General features: G+C 41.1%; 1 protein-coding gene across 9 annotated transcripts in view; it reads left to right on the top strand.

The window, feature by feature from the left end:
• SEC16B (SEC16 homolog B, endoplasmic reticulum export factor) overlaps positions 1,518-11,167 on the top strand; it is a 64,303-nt gene continuing 54,653 nt past the window's right edge. For 3 of the 9 annotated variants that reach the window (XM_021063708.1, XM_021063706.1, XM_021063697.1), the window contains exons 1-2: positions 1,518-1,644; positions 10,277-10,533. The gene's annotated coding sequence lies outside the window, so the exon portion shown is untranslated. Of the gene's footprint in view, positions 1,645-8,307; positions 8,365-10,276; positions 10,534-11,167 lie in introns of all 9 variants that reach the window. The other 6 variants (XM_021063694.1, XM_021063693.1, XM_021063704.1 and 3 more) reach the window with 4 other exon arrangements.

Below are 11,167 nucleotides of genomic sequence, written 5' to 3'. Positions count from 1 at the left end.
CCTGTGGGGCCCTTTGCATCACACATCACGGAACGGTGTGAAGATGTGACCCACCTCTGACATCAGTCTCAAAGGAGAGGAGGGCTGTGTGAGGTCTGGGTAGCAGAGTGTTTTACATTTCTCCTTGGCATGGCTTGTCTGTCCCAGAGAACCTAAGAGCATCTTTAGAATTCTTGAGTGTATTTGGAACACAGAGGAAAAAACCTAACTCTATTTAAGATTCAGCAGAGGGCTTCAGAAGCATAAGAGCTTGGGCAAGTTACCACATGTCAATCATTTTTACAGAATAGAAGCAGCTTCATTGTTTCTTTTGATTATATAAGTAAAATGTTTTCTTTGAAAAAGATTGAAATACACATAAAATTATAGAAAATAAAATAAAAATCATCTGGAAGCCCATCGCCCTAAGATATCTAATTAACACTTTTGTAAACAGACACATACTTCTCTAAGCATACACACCATTCACATACAGAAAATTTGATAGGAATGGGATGCCATAAATGCTGTTTATTGTGAAGACTTTAAAAAAGTTACTTCCGTCCCTATTCATTGCCCTCGCACATCCTCCCTGTCAAACAAAGGAGGTATTATTAACTGCCAGGTATATATCTTTTGCATACTTTTATTTATATAGTACATAAATAGTCATGTATAGCCACATATAATCATATATATGCATATATGATAGCATATGGGATAATATACTTTTTCACTTACTAATATATCATAGAATAATATCATTTTTTTTTCTTTTTTTAGGGCCGCACCCGCGGCATATGGAGGTTCCCAGGCTAGGGGTTGAATCAGAGCTGTAGCTGCTGGCCTATGCCACAGCCACAGCAACGCGAGATCTGAGCCTCGTCTGCAACCTACACCGCAGCTCATGGCAATGCCCAATCCTTAACCCACTGAGTAAGGCCAGGGATCAAACCTGCGTCCTCATGGATGCTAGTCAGATTCCTTAACTGCAGAGCCACTATGGGAACTCCAATATTATACCCCTTTTTGCTCATTGATGTGCCTTGGAAACCTCTTCAAGTCAGCTGATACAGCTCTAATTTATTATTTGTCGTTAGTTATCTGATGAATATTTCATGACATAAATGTCTCATAATCTATTCAAAAATCTTCCTATTCATGAGCTTTCACTTTTCAGTTTTCTGCCACTCCAAGCTCATAATTTTTGTCATCTCAAGCTCATAATTTTTTAATGAACTAAAATCTATAATGCTTACCATGAGATTTTAAATTTTACTTTTTCACTTTTTAATCCTGATTTTTTCTTTCTTTTTTTTTTTGGTCAGTTATTACCTTGCTGTCCACATAATATTTAGGTTCCTTTTGGAATTCTCATTTTGTACACGAAGGGGTATGTAGTTTCTTTCTGTAATTCTGTAATATTAAGTCTGCAATAAAAGCGACCTCTTTTACTCAGACCTTCTCAATATGGTGGTCAGATCATGTTTCCAGCCACAGGAGCTACACACAAATCCTTCCGTTGGGAAACTGCTGCTGAAGCAGAAAGGTTCTGGGCGGCTGACGTGGCATCACGGTTTACAGTGTTCTAGTTGTAACAGCAGGCTGTCATGATGGGATGTAGCAGAAGCAGCAACAGCAACTCCTGATTTAGGGGCAAAAGATGTAAGTACTTATTTTCACCATTAACCAATTAACACAATCTAAACTCAAACTGAAGAATGCTAAGAGGGAATACAATTCCCACTAGAGACCCTTCTAGCAGATCTGTTTGAGAAACATTTGGTCTTAACCAGAGTAGAAAGTTTTCAAACCGGCACATGGTTTTCAGCAAAACGAAGAACCTCACAGGGTCCTCTTTGAAAAAATAAACTTCAACTGTGGCTGATGTTATTTCAAACCGTAACTCCTTGAAGTACCTGCATACTCTGGTGGGGCCGTGCCCGTCCCCTGTGGGATAGAATGCATTGCTAATGTGCAAAAGGACATGTGATTTCAACTTATATAAAAATTTTAGGCAGGTTTGGTTATGGGAAGATGAAAGGAGGCTTAGCATTACAGTGCTTGGCGGGGAGGAGGGAGCCTATTAAATATTTTAAAGTGGATTCAAGCTAGTTAAAGCTGACTTAGAGGCAATGGTGGAAATTTCTGCTCTCAAGCTATATAGATGACTAGGGGTGTGGTGCCTGCCAACCCAGTGACAAATGAAGCCCTGGCAAAGATCCTTAGCTTGAGCTGCTGTTCCCAAATCTTCCACCCTGAAGCCCTGGAGATCATATCTTGAGTTTCTGATATTTTCAGAGTTTCTAAACTATGTGTTTATAGGTTGAGTGATTTTTTTTTCTTTTTTCTTTTCTATTGAGGTCTTTGCTCTGATGCTCAGCTCTTCATAAAACCTCACAAAGGACCAACAGTGGTCCACGCTGAGTGTGGTTAACTTACTAACAGATATTTTTGATTGTCACCTCTATGCTGGGGACACCTAACTGAAAAAGATGGAAGAGGCCTCTGGCCCTGCGGAGTTTGCTGCCCAGCAGGAAAAATAGATGTTATGAGAGGAGGAATGAACAGTGGGTGGGGAGTCAGGAGATCTGGATTTGGGTCCTGGCAACGATCCTATGAACCATATGGCATTCTGGGCTTCAGTTTATGTGCTATAAAATGAATGGGTGGGAAGGCTAACCCCACCAGTAATTGAGCCTTCATCTCAAAGGAAAATGTGAGTTTTTCCTTTGCTGAACAGCTTTTCACACGGCTTTGAATTTGCTCCATGTCCATTTTTGGAATGGGTGTTTTATTTATGAAATGGATCTCACATGTCACCAACCAGGTTTCATCAAACTGTGATTTTCTGTAACAGAAACTTGAAGGAACCTTCTGGATGGGCCCATGTGTAATATATTATTAGGAGAAAATATTGTTGCTGAGAAAGATGTCCTAAAGGCACTGATTCTACATAGACTCAGATATCTTCTTTCAAATGGTTATTGATTGGAACAAGTACTTTTCCAAATGCTGATTTTTGAGGGGCAGAGATACAAGAGCCTGACACTAAGGAAAATGAAATTTCCTAAAATAGGTGTGACCCACAGGCTACAGCTTGAAAGAAATTAAATGAGTCAAAAATAAGCCAGGCTGTGGTTTCAAATAGAATAGAAAATACCAAAAAAAAAAAAAAAAAAAAGAAAGAAAAAAGAAAGTAGAAAATACCCATCACTGGTGACTGTGTGAAATAGCCTTAGCTTCCTGAAACTTAGCACCAGCTCAGTCATTTTTAGCTTTGGAAACTGGTGGCATCTCATTAACAGGTTTTAATAGAATGATGGATAAAGGCAATTTCTTTAACATAATTAATATGTGTACATTTTCCTTCAGCCTTGCCTAGCGTAGCTCACAAAATTATCCGCACGGGCATTTGTATATCCCTTGGTGCCTCCTTCCCTTCTCAATGGCAAGAGTATTCTTCCTGACCCCTGAGTAATCCCTTCTCTTGGCTCTGATCTCTGTCCTCCTTGGCCTTCCAAAGGACCGTATTCAGGATTCATTTCCCTTATTCCTTCATCTCTTTAGCCTCTCCTCTACACTGGCTTTTTACCATTGGTAAAAACATGTTTGAGAGTCTCCCATTTTTATTCCAACCAATGAGCCAATGAACAACCACTCCTGGTCCCTCCCCACTGTCTGTCCTATCAGTGAACATTTTCAGGTTCTTATATAAGTAACTTGATCTCTTGATAACTTGATCTGTTTCTGTTCTCTCATTCTTCCTCTCTCTGGACCCCTTGGCTTCCTTGATGCTGTTCCAGCTCTGCCTTCCTAGTCTTCATGAACTTCTCTTTCTCTGCCTTTTACCCTTAATTATTATTATTTAAAAATTTCTGAAGTCGGTGCTTTTCCTGGACAATCGCACTCCTATCCATGATTTTAGTTAAAACGTGTGCTGATAGCATGTTAATCAAAGCACATACAAATCTTCAGGAAAGAAGCAATGTATACACAAATGAACACCACCCACCATACATGTGAGTGGTCTCTGCAGACTTTTCTCAGGAGCTCTTTTCTCATATTCATTGCCTGAGATACCCTTGAGTACATTATCCTGCAGACAGCAATTCCTCTTACTATGGCTCAAACTGAAGTTACCTTTCCTCACAAAACCTGCTTCTTCAAGTAAAATGCATTTCCATTTTGATCAGGGACATCACCATCTATCATTACCAGGCCAGAGCTCCGTAAGTACAGTGAACCTCCAAATCCTATTGATTCTGCTTTTTTGGTTCTCTCTTGAATCTGACACCCACTCCTTGCTCACTTTTCCCTTCCCCCAGTGCTTTAGTTTGGTTTGCATTGACTTTAAAAGGAGAACGATGGCCACTACCTCACCCTGCCTGCAACTGGCACTCCCCAAGCCCTTCTCTACATTGTCACTTGTCTGGTTTTCTTAAATGCCAACTCAGTGTGTCCCTTCTGCTTTGGGTCTTTCAGAAAGAAGCCCCTTGAAATCTTCAGCAAAAATCCAAGGCCTTCACAGCTCATTCCCAGTTTGGCCACCTGGCCTCCTTTCTCTTAGTCCCCTGAGTGGGCATTACCCTTCAATCTGAATGTGGTGGGTCACCAGGGCTTGCCCAGCTGGACCTCCTCTCCATGCTTTTGAACTTGCTGATTCGTCTTTTGGAAATACCCCCATGCTCCAGTTCACCTCATTAAGTTCTAATTATCCAAAAAAATTTAATGAGTGTTTTTTTTCTCCCTAGGAAGACTTGCTTGAATTGGCCGCTCTTCCCTGTGTAACACGTATCACATCTTACTAAAGTGATTGATTTACTTTAATTGCCTTTCCAGTTGATGGTGAAAACCTACAAAACAGAATCATGTCTTTTATTTCTGTGCCCCTAATGTCCACAACAGCGTGAGGTCCACGCTAGTTATTCAATAAGCTGCTACTGAATGAATGAATGACTGATGGCCAGATGGCTGCCTGCAGCTCCAGGTTGATATTCTATTATCTCAGTCAATGCAGTGGGAAGCATACTTCTTTCCCAATAGTTCAAGCAAAAGTTCTGGAAGCATGCTTCTGGGACATGCCCCTGGGCACGTGCTAACTGCCAAATTAGTCACTTTGGCCAGGGAGATGCAAGACTCTCACTGTCAGGTGTGAATTTTTGTGTCCATGCTTAGAATAAGGGATGGAGTCAGTCCCTTCCATGCTACAGAAAGGGAGAGGGGCACGGAAGCCCATCCATGGAAAACTAATGATTACTTACCAGAAGCTCTAGGATGGGATGCAGGACAGGCAGAAATAGCACACTTTTGCTGTATTGTGTGCAAAGTCTGGGTGTGGGAAGGCTGGGGCTACACTCTGTTCTACTTGCTGACTGAGGCAGCTAGGAGGGTCTCTGCGGTCCCAGCACTCATCACTTCGGTCTTTATCCACTCAAGCTGCTATGACACAGAACCATAGACCGGCTGGCTTAGAGACGACGGAAATTTGTTCTTCATAGTTTTGGAGGCTGGCCAGTCTCAGGTCAAGGTGCTGGCGGATTTGGTGTTTGGTGAGGGCCATCTTCTCACTGTGTCCTCATGTGGCAGAAGGGACATAGGAGCTCTCCGCACTCTCTTTTATACAGGCACTAGTCTCACTGATGAGGACTCTGCCCTCATGACTTAATCACCCCAAAGGCTCCACCTCTTAATATTGGGGATTAGGTTTCAACACATGAATTGTGGGGGACACAGATATTCAGTGTATAGCAACTTCTTTTTGCATTCTAGGCTCCAGCCACACTGAACTTAAAACCCACTGATGATATGCTGAACACACAGGCCCTCTTTTCCCTCTGAGCCCTTTGCATATCCATCCCCTGGCTGGGAACACCTTCTCTCTTGCTCCCCTGGCCTCCTTCCAAGCTGATGGACTCACAGCCTTCAGGTCTCTGTTGAGACATCTTTCTTTCTTTTTCTTTTTTTGTATCTTTATTTTATTATTTTATTTTTTTATTACTCAGATGAATTTATCACATCTGTAGTTGTATAATGATCATAACAATCTAATTTCACAGGATTTCCATCCCACAGCCCAAGCACATCCCCCCACCCCCTCAAACTGTCTCCTCCGGAGACCATAAGTTTTTCAAAGTCTGTGAGTCAGCATCTGTTCTGTAAAGAAGTTCAGTCTGTCCTTTTTTCAGATTCCACATGTCAGTGAAAGCATTTGATGTTGGTGTCTCATTGTATGGCTGACTTCACTTAGCATGATAGTTTCTAGGTCCATCCATGTTACAAAAAATACTGGTATTTCGTTCTTTTTAATGGCTGAGTAATATTCCATTGTGTATATGTACCACATCTTCTTGATCCACTCCTCTGTTGATGGACATTTAGGTTGTTTCCATGTCTTGACTATTGTAAATAGTGCTGCAATGAACATCGGAATACATGTGTCTTTGCGAGTCGTGGTTTTCTCTGGATAGATGCCCAGGAGTGGGATTGTTTGATCAAATGGTAGTTGCATTTTTAATTTTCTGAGGAATCTCCATACTTTTTTCCACAGTGGTTGCGCCAGTTTACAATCCCACCAACAGTGTACTAGGGTTCCTTTTTCTCCACACCCTGTCCAGTACTTATTGTTTGGAGACTTTTGGATGGTGGCCATTCTGGCTGGTGCAAGGTGGTACCTCATCGTGGTTCTGATTTGCATTTCTCTAATAATGAGTGATATTGAACATCTTTTCATGTGTTTTTTGGCCATCCGTATGTCTTCTTTGGAGAACTGTCTGTTTAGATCTTCTTCCCATTTTTTGGTGGGGTTGTTTGTTTTTTTAGTATGGAGCTGCAGAAGCTGTTTATAAATTTTGGAGATTAATCCCTTGTCAGTTGATTCACTTGCAAAGATTTTCTCCCATTCTGTGGGTTGTCTTTTCGTGTTGTTTAGGGTTTCCTTTGTTGTGCAGAAACTTTTAAGTTTTTTTTAGGTCCCATTTGTTTATTTTTGCTTTTGAGACATCTTTTTTTCCTGGGAAGTCTTCTCTGACCAGGTTTGGCACCTCTGCTGCATGTTTGATCCGTCTCTTACTGCCATCCTCTCCTATCACTGATCCCTGGAATTGCCTGCTACCTTGTCTGCAGTAAACTCCAAGAGGATAAGGAACAGTCTCACCTTGGTCACTTAACACCTACGATGCTGCTTGGCACCTGGTGGCCCTCAATAAATACGCAGTGAATGAAGTACTCAGTTTCTCACCCATTTCATGGCTGTTAGGTAGGGACCAGGATTCTTTTGGGTTTCTTCCCCATAGCCCTGGGGCTTAGCAGCTTTGTTAGAGACACTATGGAGGGCCAGCCCATCCAGGAGAAAAGATTCCCATTACAATGAATAATGAATTAATATTTGTCTAAAATATTATTTGTTGACTGAAGGAGGTAATTTTAAAAGATTCTCCCAGGGTGAGGCTCTATGCCTCAGTCAGACTTAGTGACATCATCCATCCAATGAATGACATTTTGGCCGGCACTAGGGTGTGGAGTCATAGAGCCATGATGTTGTGGACCCTAGAAATGATCGCCTCCTTAGTGAAAAGGAAATATTCGTAGGAAGCTTGTATGGAAACTGCATCACAGAGCAATGTCAGGATAGGCAGTAAGTCTATACTTAGCATGCAGAGAATCTGTAGCGTTCATTTATGGGGATGCTTCCTGAAAATAATGAACTTTAGCCATCTCCCTGGGATGACTGCAGGCATTTGTGCTTAGAAAAGAAACTTCTCCATCAGCTTGTCTTGCCCTTCAGTGTCCTCCAGAAACTGAAGTTTGAACTTTGTCTTTTGGCATCATTAGTGGCTTCTATGGAAATTGCCCTGATGTGCTAAATTCAGCATTAGAACAGCACTCCTGGGGCTCTTTGCTATGTCTGCAGTCACTAATTCCAGGCCAAGAGAACAAAGATGTGAGTGCCGCTAAAATAAGTGTATGCACTCACGCTGTGCACACACATGGACTATTTCTGTACAAGGAGCTGTGAGCAGAGGAGTAGTGTGAGCAGAGTGGCATGTACCTTGACTGACTGATGGGTGGGATAGGAGGAAATACAGAAATCTTTGAGTTTTTGTTTTTATTTTATGGATATATATATGTCAAGTTGAATGAATCTATTGAATCTATCTACACTGACTGATAGTTTTGAAGATTATGGAATGGATTTTTTTTTATTGAAGTATAGTTAATTTACAATGTTTCAAGTGTACGGCAAAGTGATTTAGTTTTATATATATATATTGAAAAGAATACATTGAAATGTGTATAGTAAGACATATAAATGTATTCTTTTTTCAGATTCTTTTGCATTACAAGTTATTACAAGATATTGAATATAATTCCCTGTACTATACGGTAGGTCCTTGTTGTTAGTCTATTTATATAATAGTGTGTTGTGTTTTGTTTGTTTGTTTGTTTTTGCCTTGTCAGGGCTGCACCTGTGGCATATGGAGGTTTTTGGGCTAGGGGTCCAACTGGAGCTGTAGCCGCCTACCTATACCATAGCCTCAGCAATTTGGGATCCGAGCAGCATCTGCAACCTATACCACAGCCCACGGCAATGCCGGATCCTTAACCCACTGAGCAAGGCCAGGGATCAAACCCGAAACCTCATGGTTCCTAGTCGGATTCATTTCCGCTGCGCCATGATGGGAACTCTAGTAGGGTGAATTTTTTAACCCCAAATTTCTAATTTATTCCCCATCCTTTTCCCCTTTGACAACCATAAGTTTGTTTCCTGTGTTGGTGAATCTATTTCTGTTTTGTAAGTAAATTCATTTGTATCGTTTTTTAGATTCAGCATGTAAGTAATATATGATATTTATTTCTCTGTTTAATTTCACTTAGTATGATAAACTCTAGGTCCATCCATGTTGCCACAAATGGCATTGTTTAACTCTTTTTTATGGCTGAGTCGTATTCCATTGTGTGTGTTTGTGTGTGAGTATATACATCTTCTTTATCCATTCATCTGTCAATGGCCATTTAGGTTGCTTCCATGTCTTGGCTGTTGTAAATAGCGCTGTTATGAACATTGGGGTGCATGTATTTTTTTGAATTAGAATTTTTATCTTTTCTGGATATATGCCCAGGAGTTAGATTCTGAATAATATGGTAGTTCTATGTTTTTTTAAGGAAACTCCATATTGTCCTCCATAGTAATTGCACCAATTTACATTCCCACCACCAGTGTAGGAGGGTTGGATTTTCAAATAATTGCATTTTGAGTTAAATATATCACATTGCTATTACTAACCAGTATACTTTTCGGAACAAAGTTTTGACTCCAGTCCTGTCATCCATTTCCTCCACTTAATGACTGATACTGACACTGCGTGAGTTTGATAAACTCTCTTACCCTTCTGGTCTCACTTTCATTGCCCCCCAAATGGACAAACTCGGCTGTTACATTGGGTAATGCAAATAAAGAGCCAAAGATGCCCATCTCTGGGGAGGACAAGCTATGAATGCAATGGATTATGATGATGAGAGAAAAGCTTTAAAAAATAACTTGAGATTAGACTCTAAGTCAGAAATAAAGAATGGCTAAGATAAAAGTTAAAAATGAATTTGTATGATAAAAGAGCATAAGAACATACACCCAGAACAGCCAGGAAGGGAACTCTCCTGCTATGTTCTTTTACACAATAACATTGGTGACAACCACTTGGTGAACACCTACTCTGCGTGGGCACTCTGCCAAGTGCTTTCCCTAGATCGGGCATTTATCTAACCATTAAATATTAGTTGAACACCTATCACATGCTGCAAACAGTGCACTGCCTCATTTATCCCACAGGCACCTTGAGAAGATATCCATTATTATACCTCCACTTAACAAATGAGGACATAGCTTGAGAGGTAAAGTAAGTGGCTTGAAGTCTCACTGCTCATCAGGGGAGGCTCTGAAACTCAAATCCAACTGGGAACCTCAAAGCCAGAGCACTTACCCACTAACCTGTATCATACTTATGAGCTTCGCATATGGTTTAGCTTGTCACACCTTAACAGCAGGTAAGGAACCTGGAAGAGGGAGAGGCAGAGATTTATCGAAAACCTCTATTTAATAGACACTTTGGTGTTTCATCATGTATCATTTCATTTTATCCACATCACAGCCCTGTGAGGTGCTTGTTAGACTTCATTTTAAAGATGAACAGACTGGGGCTCATAGAGAATGAGTGATGTTTTTCCAAAGGCACACACGGCTGGGAAACGGCAGAGTTAAAACTCAATCCAGGTGTCAATTTCTATTTTTTTCCCCTAGGCTTTAGCTACACTCCAAAATGATTGAGGGAAGAAAACTGTATGAGGAAACATAAATGGGGTTGGGACGATGTCACCTGGAAATGAGAAGGTGGCTGAGTGGCAGGACGTTTACCCCCATTCAGAGAGTTCCAGCGAGGCTGAGTCGCATGTGTATGTTACCACCAAGGAAGAATGTTTTGACTCTCAACTATTGGAGTGTGTTTCTAGAAGGAGTCTGAGGACTTACAACTGCAGAACAAGTGCTTCCTGCCCCAGGTAAACTGAGAGTCACTGGCCTCTTGGGTACCCTTGAGAGTCTTATATAACAGAGGGTTCTTTACCCAGCAGTGGGGAGCGTGGCATGCTGCGAGTCCGTAAATCACGGAGCTCTCTGCCTTGCCCTGAGTCTCGCTGGCTTAGACACTGCTTCACCTGCAGGGCTGATTCCTTCCAGAGATTCTTTCCAGCTCATCAGCTATGTGTCTGAATGTCTGCTCTTGTTTAGAAGGTGTCTCTCTGAACATTTCTACCAAATGGCAGTGAGTAATTCCTGGGGGTATGTGTTTGTGATTGTGGGTGTGCGTGCGCACACACACGTATGCATACTTGTGGGTGTGTGCCCCACTGCAGGTATGAAATTTTTTGTCTTCTTTTATGATTTTTACGTTTTCCATTATAGTTGATTTACAGTGTTCTGTCAATTTCTACTGTATAACAAAGTGACCCAGTCATACATATATATTCTTTTTCTCACCTTATCTTCCATCATGCTCCATCATGAGTGAGGAGATATAGTTCCCTGTGCCATACAGCAGGATCTCATTGCTTATCTGCTCCAAATGCAATAGTTTGTTTGTATGTATGTATGTATGTATATATGTATTTATTTATATATTTTTGTCTTCTGTCT

Source organism: Sus scrofa, chromosome 9 (assembly GCF_000003025.6).
Source record: "Sus scrofa isolate TJ Tabasco breed Duroc chromosome 9, Sscrofa11.1, whole genome shotgun sequence".
In the NCBI taxonomy this organism is placed as follows: domain Eukaryota; kingdom Metazoa; phylum Chordata; class Mammalia; order Artiodactyla; family Suidae; genus Sus; species Sus scrofa.
This window is presented reverse-complemented; position numbering and strand designations above follow the sequence as displayed.